Here is a 9737-nt window from a genome sequence, read left to right on the forward strand (position 1 = left end):
TTTAAATATTTATTTATAAATAATTTTTAAATAATACTAATAAAGTTATTACATTTTAACATAAGTAAAATATTTTATGAAAAATAAATATTGTTTTTGAAAGCAAGAAAATTAATGAGAAGAGTGTCTTTTTTGCATTTTTAAATCTCTATTATCTGGCAATAGAAAAACAACTGGATTTTCATATCTGCTTCTGCATTCTAGCTGTTGCGATATGTTTTAATAGAAGACATAAAGGAAATCGAACTCACACATACATGGATTTGAAAAAGGGACGGAATGTTTTAACAGCCGTTTTAGATAACTGTAAATATTCTTCTTTGATACTACACCAAAATGCAACAAGTTATAGTTCTTTAAAACTGTCAGTCCTCTTAAAATCTAGGTGTCATATGCTACTGGTCAAAGCAATCAAAATGCGGCTTAGATTCAGCAGAGGGGATATAGACATCACATTTCAATGAGAGAAGTGTCAAAGAATTTGTGGCCATTTTCAATCCACCACATTGGACTTGACTGCAGGAATCTTCTGTGTAGCAATCTTCCTATTGCTTTTGTGCCTCTCCTTACCTTTTCTCACATGTAGAACAGACTTACAAATGCCTTAAATATTCGGCCACCTGGATCAGACTTGACTTTGCAATTTCCCTTCTGTTGTAGATTGAATTGTGTCCCTCCTCCAAAAAAGAAAAAGATATGTTGAAGTCCTAATCCTCAGTACCTCTGAATGTGACCTTATTTGGAAATTAGGTCTTTGCAGTTGTAGTCAAGTTAAAAAAGAAGTCATTAGGGTGAGTCCTAATCCAATATGATTAGTGTCCTTATAAAAAGGAGATATTTCAACAGAGAGACAGACACGCACAGAAGAAAGACAATGTAAAGAGACACAGGGAGAAAATAGCCATCTATAAGTCAAAGAATGCCTGAGGTAATCAGAAGCCAGGAGAAAAACTTGGAACGGATACTTTCCTAGAGACTTCAGAGAGAAGATGGCCCTGTCAATACCTTGATTTTGGAATTCTGGCCTCTAGAACTTCCAGACAATAAATTTATATTATTCTAAGCCACCTAGTTTGTTGTACTTTATAATAGCAACCCTGGAAAATGAATACATCCTCTAACTAGAAAAATTCAGACTACAACATTTCTTGGGGCATCTGTATAGTCAGAAGAGTTTCTTTTGCAATGGCCAAGCCCATCTCAAGAATCTGGCCACTACCCCTTCCTGTTCTAGCCCCCCAAATTCCTTCCAACTGAACCTGGGAAGCATAAAAGAAATTGCAGTATCTTCGGCATGAAATATCTCCATTTAATTTTCATAACTGCTCTATAAATCAGTGCCTTAATCTCTCAGTCTGCTATAACAAAATATCACTGACTGGGTAGCTTATAAACTATAGAGATTTATTTTTCACAGTTCTCAGGCTGGGAGGTCAAACATCAAGGCACCAGCATGGTCACATTCCAATGAGAGCCCTTCCTAGTTCATAGCCAACTCCTTTTGCTGTGTTCTCACATTGTGGAAGAGGCTAGGGACTTCTGTGGAGCCTCTTTTATAAGGCAGTACTCTCATTAATGAGGGCTCCACTCTCATGACCTAAGCACCTCCCAAAGGCCCACATTCTAATACCATCAAACTGGGCATTAGGATTTCAACATATGAATTTGGGGAAGACAGATTTAAACCCTAGCAGTCAGGTACAATTACTCTCATTTTACAGAAAAGGATATTGAGTCTCAGAAATTATGGAATATATTTAAGATAATGCAGTTATGAGCTGCTAGGCAGATGACACTAGCTTCCATTGTAGAGCTCTCCTTACCATAGTATGGGAGCTTTTCCAAGCTGGGTTCTGTATCTTTTTGATAGCTTCCCACTATTCTTATTAATGTACTTTTGAAAATCAGAATCATAGGGATGGAGATTATTAAGCCTCCCTGACAAGTATGTTCTCTTCCTGTAGGCTGCTATCCATGGGAGGTCAAACCACAGTCAAAGAAAAATAGACTCCAAAGGGAGTCGATGAGTCCAGGGTTGCATGGTGGTGGGCCAAGATTGTCTGATATTCATACATTCCTCAGACTAAATATATCTGCTCCACCGAAGAAATTGTTCAAGTTCTTTTATGAGGTTATGTCTCTTATGGAGAAGGATGTTAGAAATGTTGGCACGAGTTTTTCATGGTAAAACCAGGAATGGTTTTGAGAACACCAGAATCCACTTGATGTAGTTCACCCAGAATTGGTATCTACAATGAGTACCTGTGCACATTAATCTACATTCCATCTGCATCTTTGAATATTGCCTTGTACTGAGATGCTAAGTAAAAATGTTACAGCATTTGAAATTCAGTTACATTTCTATTTATGAAGCCTTCCACCATCCCTGCACAAGTTGTGCTTTATCTTGTTTGCAAGCCCTGGTTTATGCTAGTCCTCTCTAAATTGCAATTTCCACCATATTTTTCTCAGCAAAATCTTCTCCATTCTTTTATGTTCATTTTTTATGTCACTATTCCAATGTATATGATTTCCTACTCCTACTCACTCCTCCTCCTCTGACACAGAAGAAAATTTCAGTAGTCCCCTTTATCAATATATTCTAAGACCCCCACTAAATGCCTGAAACAGCAAGTAGTACCTAACCCTATGTATATTATGTTTATTCCTATACATACATATATTTTCACTTAAAGGTAGCACTGAATGACTTCTTTTTGGCATATCCAAATTGCCAGCATTACTACTCTTAGACTTTGGGGTTATTATCAAGTAAAATAATGGTTACTTGAGCACAAGCACTGAGATACCACAACAATCACTCTGATAACCAAGATTGCTATGTGACTAATGGGTGGGTAGCATATATAGTGTGAACAAAATGATTCACGTCCTTAGTGGGACAGAGCAGGATGGCATGAGATTTCATTACACTACTCAGAACAGCACACAATTATTTATATCTGGAATTTTTCATTTAAAATTTTTGGACTGCAGTTGATTGTGGGTAAATGAAACTGTGGAAAATGAAACTGTGGATAAGGTTGTAGGCAGGGGAGCTACTGCATAGTGATTATTTTATTCTGCCTTATATTGTATTTTCTTATTTGTATTCCTATACCAACTCTTACCACACCATCCCAGGACTCCCAAGCTGCTCTGTCTTAGTCTTGATTGTAGAATCTGGACAGAAACAAATTGGCGATGTAGGTTTGACATGACTAAACTCTTGTTATATGATTGTAACATTTGTGGCCTAGGTCTTAAAAACCCATTGTTAACAATAAGCAGAATCTAATACATATTTATGAAGTGCCTACTACTTATCAAAACACAGGGCTCTATATTGGAGAGACAGTGATAAGTTAGATAGTTGAGGTCCCTGACCTCACAGAGCTTACAATTTAGCAGGAAATACTCATAAAGAAACGAGCAATCACACCAACTGAGGGGCAGCATGTATGTTAGGTAAGTTCAAATTACAGAGTCCTAACCTAGTGTGTATTTGTAGAGAGGTATTGAGGAGGATAACCACAAAAGGTAGGTGTTAGATAGACAAAGAGACCACGAAAAAGGGTGGCCCTTGGACAGCTTATATATCTTCTCTGTGTCTCAGTTTCTTCACCTGTGAAACATGGAAAATAATAGTCACTTCCTTACAGGCCTGTGATTAGGGTTAAGTAGGTTTGTATATGAAAAATGTCTTAGGCACTTACTGGCCACATATTGGCCTTTCATTAAGCATTAGCTATAATTATTGAAGCATTTATTCCTGTACTTTCAGAAAAGATCATACATATGAATGGGTATCATATTTTATGTTGGGGATTTCAGTTTTATTTTATTTTTATTATTAAATACTTAGTTATTACCATTTTGCTATAGACCTAGATGTTTTTAGAACATGAATTATATAGTATAATTGTATAAACATAATTTTGACAATATTTCTAAGAGTAACTTCTATGAAAAGTAGAAACAAGGCCAATGTGAGGGGCAATCATTTCAGACTGACAGACTCTAAGCTTCTGTGATGGGTCTGGACTATGCTAAGTGCTATGGGTATGCTTTTGAATATCACAGATTTAGAGCCCATCAGACCAAGGGACTGATACACTTGTCTTGAACTGGTTGGGCAGCACAAAAAGTCAGATAAACTCCTAGATCTTCAAAACCACAGAAGCAAATCAGCAGTCCCAAAGTGGGTGTTGAGTGGGGCTCAACAAAGGATCCTCATTCCTAGTGAACAATATAGTAACTAGAAACAAGATTCAACATATTTCTTCTCAAATTGGAAGAACAATCCTGAGAGTTTGTTTTGCTTTTACAACTCTCTATAATCTTTTGAAGTCTTATTTATTTATTATTTACTTCCAAATATATAAGATTAAGTTGGAATTCTTTGCTCTAACTTTGTCAGTAGCTTTCACAGTGCTCTAAACTGAAAGAAAGCCTTTGCTCAGCCTAAATGGTTTCCATTCACCCTTTTCCACTACCTCCAACCTTATCTTCTATCATCTACCTCATAAGAGAAGATAGACATAGGTCTGTAAAAAATATAGATAGTTAGGCATCGTAGTTCCTCTAAAGTAAGCATATTCACATGGAATATATCTCTTAAATAATTCACTCTTTTGTCTACAATACCAACTGATTGATTTTTAAAAACATTTTATTGTAAAATAAAACATAGATACAAAATAATCCCACCATACAATGGAGTTGTGCCCTTGTACCTTGTAACCACCACCCAGGTCAAGAAAGTAAACTTTGCTAGCCATCTTAGAAGCTTCTCAATTCCCTGTCCCTAATCCCAACCCTTCCCTCCCCCCAAATAACCACTAACCTGACTTGCTTTTTTTTATAGTTTTGTCACCCAAAGGTGCATTTCTATATACTTTAATTTAATCTTGTTCATTAAAAAGCTGAAGTCTCTTAAATGACAGTTTTCTTTTCTATCTCTTTTTTATCATTATTTATCTGTTGAGGAACTCAGAGTGTTGACCTGTAGAATTTCCCACAGCTTGAATTTTGTTGATTGCAGGTGTAATCATAAAGCAGTTTAGCCTATTTCTCTGTCCTCAATATTCCTGCAAATTGGCAATTGGATCCAAAAGCTTAATCAGAATCATGTTTCATCTCTTTGGAAAGATGACATATATAGGTGATGTTCTATTCTTTCATTGGTAAGGTTTCATAACATCTGATGGTTTCTCTTTTTGTGATATTAGCAACTGTCGATATTCAATGCCTGGATCCACAACTTCACTGGGAAGCTGTAAATTGGTGATTTTTCTAATTCTATTGTTTCTTATTTAATTAGTTGAAATATTTTTATAAGTGGACATTATCTCTCATTTATAATTGTTACTCAGTGAGAGAGTTCATGTTGGAAAAGCAGGAAAATTGCTTTATTGTTTTCTCTTTATTATCTCCTGATGGTGCCAAGTTCATTTTTTTTAAATAATAACAACTTATGGATTTAAACACATTTGATGGATTGCAATTGCAATTACTATCCTTTTTGAATCTCAGATTCTCTGGTCTTTCACCACTGGGAGCCTTTTTTAATGTCTCTGATTTGTTTAACCTAGATTCTCTTTTTGTCTCATGATCTTGGTTTGAGGTTATCTACCAAACTCTCTGTATCTCACATTGGCTTGTGTTAAGGCCTTTACTGCTAATTTAAGCACTTTTCTTCTTTTGCTTAAAGCAATGATACCCAAAGTGTGGTGCCCAGACCAGCACTATTGACATCACTGGGGAACTTGTTAGAAATGCAGAAGTTAAGGTCTCATCCCAGGCTACTGAATCAGATACTCTGGGGGAAAAGCTCAGGAATATGTTTTTAAAAAGCTCCTGAGGTTATTCTGATGAGCCCTAAAATTTGAGCACTGCAGCTAAATTAAAAACTTTGTAGAGTCCTCCTTGAATGTATTGCTGTAGCTTTAGCCATTGCTAATATCTAGTAATATTGGGATAAAGATTGGTTTTCCTTTCATATATTCTGTCAAATTCCTGTTACCATTGACAATTGCTTTAGGAATGACATCTGTGGTTCTTTTACTGTGGCTACAGCTTCTGTTTTATTTGACCTAAGAGCTAGGAGACCTGTTCTTTTCTGCTAAGATAAGAGTGATAATGTACTACTTTGTAGTTTTGAGGGAGAGTCAGTAGGGTCCAACAAACATTTATTGTGTGTCTGCTGAGAGTCAGACTTGATTCTAAAGGAAATGGACCTAACATAAACTAGAACACAGTCCCTGCCCTTGATGAGTTAAAAAAGAAAAAAAAAACAGATGTTTGAGAGCCTAGTGTAAAGATGCTCAAGAAAGCAACTTTCACTGAGGTAGGAGCTTGGCTATAGCTCATTCCAATCAATGTTGCTCAAGATTGCACTTGGCTTTCCTGGGGTCTCTTACTAGGGCCATATTCATCTTGGCTAAGAGCTCACTCATCTCTGACACTGTGAATGACCTTATGACCCAATCTATTAACTTACGATCAGAAAGAAGCAAGACGAGAGGTTTAGATAAGATTCTTACATGTAGGCCTAAATTCCAGGAATGCAACTTTCGGCTTGGGGTGGAGGAAAATGAATCCATCTCTAATTTTTCTGGGGTTGTGGATAAAAGGACCAAGAGGCCCCAGTCCTGTGGACAGTCTCTCTTTCATCATCTCCAAAGCAGTTATGCACTGTGAGGAAACATGCACATATCTATGTGAACACAAGACATTTCAGATTCCATGCCCTACCTCCATCCATAGCACTACTATCAGGGGAGGCATGCCTGTGGTATATCTGCCTTTGAGAAGACAGACCCAGGGAGGAGGACTACACGGGTCCTGGAAAGCAGCTTGGGGTCATCTAGGAAGGGAATCTCAGTGCCTCAGCTACCTAGAACATGATCTGGAAGGGAATCTCAGTGCCTCAGCTACCTAGAACATGCTCTGGAAGAAGGATCACAGCATCTGAATGGGTACATCTCCTTGGATTTATGGAATCCTTATCACATGGGGAGAGGCTAGGAAAGACAAAAGCCAAAGCAGGTCCTTTTAAGGAGCAGGACACAGGTTACCTATGTTTAAGGGTGTTACTGGAGGAAGGTAGTAGAGGAAAATGTGCTCATAAGTTCTTGGCTCACTGAGGGAGCACATACTTTCAGAGTCTTTTGGGTCAGCTGCTTGTCATAATTCTGGCTATTTTGCCTGGTAAAAATCATCATCGAAGGTATCAGCAAAGAAACTATATCTGGTTCACAGACTTCAGAAAAAAAGACTCATATATATATATAATACAACTGGTTCTTTGAAAAGAAAATTGACAGGCCTTTAGCTAGACTCACCAAGAAAAAAATAAGGAGGACTCAAAATCAGAAATGGAAGATGTTAAAACTGATACCACATAAATACAAAGGATCATTAAAACACTACTGTGAAAAATTATACATCAACTAATTGAATAATCTAGAAGAAATAAATAAATTCATAGAAATATACAGCTTACCAACAATGAATTGTGAAGAAATACATCAAAAATGAGTAAGGAGATTGAATCAGTAGTCAAAAACCTCCCAACAAACTAAAGCTCACAAAACATGGCTTTACTGTTGAATTCAACCAAACATTTAAAGAAGAATTAATATAAATACTTCTCAAACTTTTCCAAAAAATTTAAGAGAAAGAGACACTCTTCGACTCATTTTAGAAGGTCAGTATTACCCTGATATTGAAGCCAGACAAGGACACTATAAGAAAAGAAACTACATGCCAATATCCTTGATGAGTATAGATGTAAAGGTTTTAAAAAATATTAGCAAACCAATCACAACGGTATGAAACTAGAAATCGACTAGAAGAAAAAACTGGAAAATACACAAACACATAAAGGCTAAATAACATGCTACTAAATAATGAATGGGGTTATCAATGAAATCAAGGAAGAAATCAAAAGATACCTAGAGACAAATGAAAATGTAAACACAACAACTCAAAATCTATGGGACACAGTGAAAGCAGTGCTAAGAGGAAAATTCATAGCAAGACAGGCCTAACTCAAGAAACAAGAAAAAGCTCAAATACGCAATCTAACCTTACACTTAAAATAACTAGAAAAAGAACAACCAACAAAGCCCAAAGTGAGTAGAAGGAAGGAAATAATAAAGATCAAGGTGAAAATAAATGAAACAGAGTCTAGGAAAACAATACAAAAGAGTAATGAAACCAAGAGTTCGTTCTTTGAAAAGATAAACGAAATTGACAGACCTTTAGCAAAACTCATCAAAGAAAAAAAGGGAGAAGGCTAAAATAAATAAAATCAGAACTAACTTTAGACTCCACAGAAATACAAAGGATCATAAGAAAATACTACGAGCAAATATATGCCAAAAAAATGGGACAATCTGGAAGAAATGAACACATTCCTAGAAACATACAATCTCCCAAGACTGAGTCAGGAATAAATAGAAAATCTGAATCGACCGATTACAACCAATGAAATTGAATCAGTAATCAAAAACCTCCCAAAAAAACAGAAGTCCTGGACCAGATGGCTTCATGGGTGAACTTTACCAAACATTCAAAGAAGAATTATCACCTATTCTTCTCAAACTATTCCAAAAATTCAAGAAGAGAGAAGGCTTTCTAACTCCTTTTATGAGGCCACCATTGCCTGGATTCCAAAACCAGGCAAAGACATTACAAAAAAGAAAACTATAGGCTGATATTTCTTATGAACATTGATGCAAAAATCCTCAACAAAATATTAGCAAACCGAATTCAGCAGTACATTAAAAAGATCATACATCATGATCAAGTTGGCATTATTCCTGGGATACGATGTTGGTACAAGATCCGCAAATCAATTAATGTGATATACCACATTAACAAATCAAAAGGTAAAAACCATATGATCAAATCAATAGAGGCAGAAAAAAGCATTCAACAAAATCCAGCATCCATTTATGATAAAAACTCTCAGCAAAGTGGGAATAAAGGGAACATACCTCAACATAATAAAGGCCATATATAACAAATCTACAGTTTCATACTCAGTGGGGAAAGGCTAAAAGCGTTTTCTTAAGATCAGGAACAAGACAAGGATTTCCACTTTCACCACTCCTCTTCAACATTGTATTGGAAGTCTTGGCCATAGCAATAAGACAAGAAAGAGACATAAAAAGTATCCGAATTGGAAAGGAAAAAGTAAAACTCATTATTTGCCAGTGACATGATATTATATAGAGAGAACCCTAAAGATTTTACCAAGAAAAAAAAAAAAACAACTGTTAGAATTGAACAATGAATTTGGTAAAGTAGCAGGATACAAAATTAATATTCAGAAATCAGTGGCATTTTTATACACTGATGATGAATTTTCAAAAAGAGAAATTAAGAAAACAATCCCATTTATGATTGCATCAAAGAGTATAAAATACTTGAGAATCAAATTAACCAAGGCAGTAAAAAACCTGTTTTCAGAAAATTATAAGTCATTGAAAAAAGAAATTGAAGAAGATACAAATGAATGTAAACATATACCATGTTCATGAGTAGGAAGAATCAACATCGTTAAAATGGCCATACTATCCAAAGCAATCCTATAGATTCAATGCAATCCCTATCAAAATACCAATGGCATTTTTCAGAGAGCTCGAACAAATAATCCTAAAATTTATATGGAGCTGTAAAAAATCGTGAATAGGCACAGCAATCTTGAGAAAGCAGAACAAAGTTAG

The 9737-nt window shown here is 35.9% G+C and overlaps 1 long non-coding RNA gene across 9 annotated transcripts in view; it reads right to left on the bottom strand.

Annotated features, from left to right (window-relative positions):
• Positions 1 to 9737, bottom strand: part of LOC107195316 — a 173908-nt gene that overhangs the window by 18839 nt on the left and 145332 nt on the right. The window contains exon 7 of one of the 9 annotated variants that reach the window (XR_003044774.1): positions 6352 to 6696. The exons of the other annotated variants lie outside the window; for them this stretch is intronic. This is a non-coding gene — a long non-coding RNA (uncharacterized LOC107195316). Of the gene's footprint in view, positions 1 to 6351; positions 6697 to 9737 lie in introns of those variants that run through there. 9 annotated transcript variants of the gene reach the window in all.

This window comes from Pteropus alecto, unplaced genomic scaffold, assembly GCF_000325575.1.
Source record: "Pteropus alecto unplaced genomic scaffold, ASM32557v1 scaffold392, whole genome shotgun sequence".
In the NCBI taxonomy this organism is placed as follows: Eukaryota; Metazoa; Chordata; class Mammalia; order Chiroptera; family Pteropodidae; genus Pteropus; species Pteropus alecto.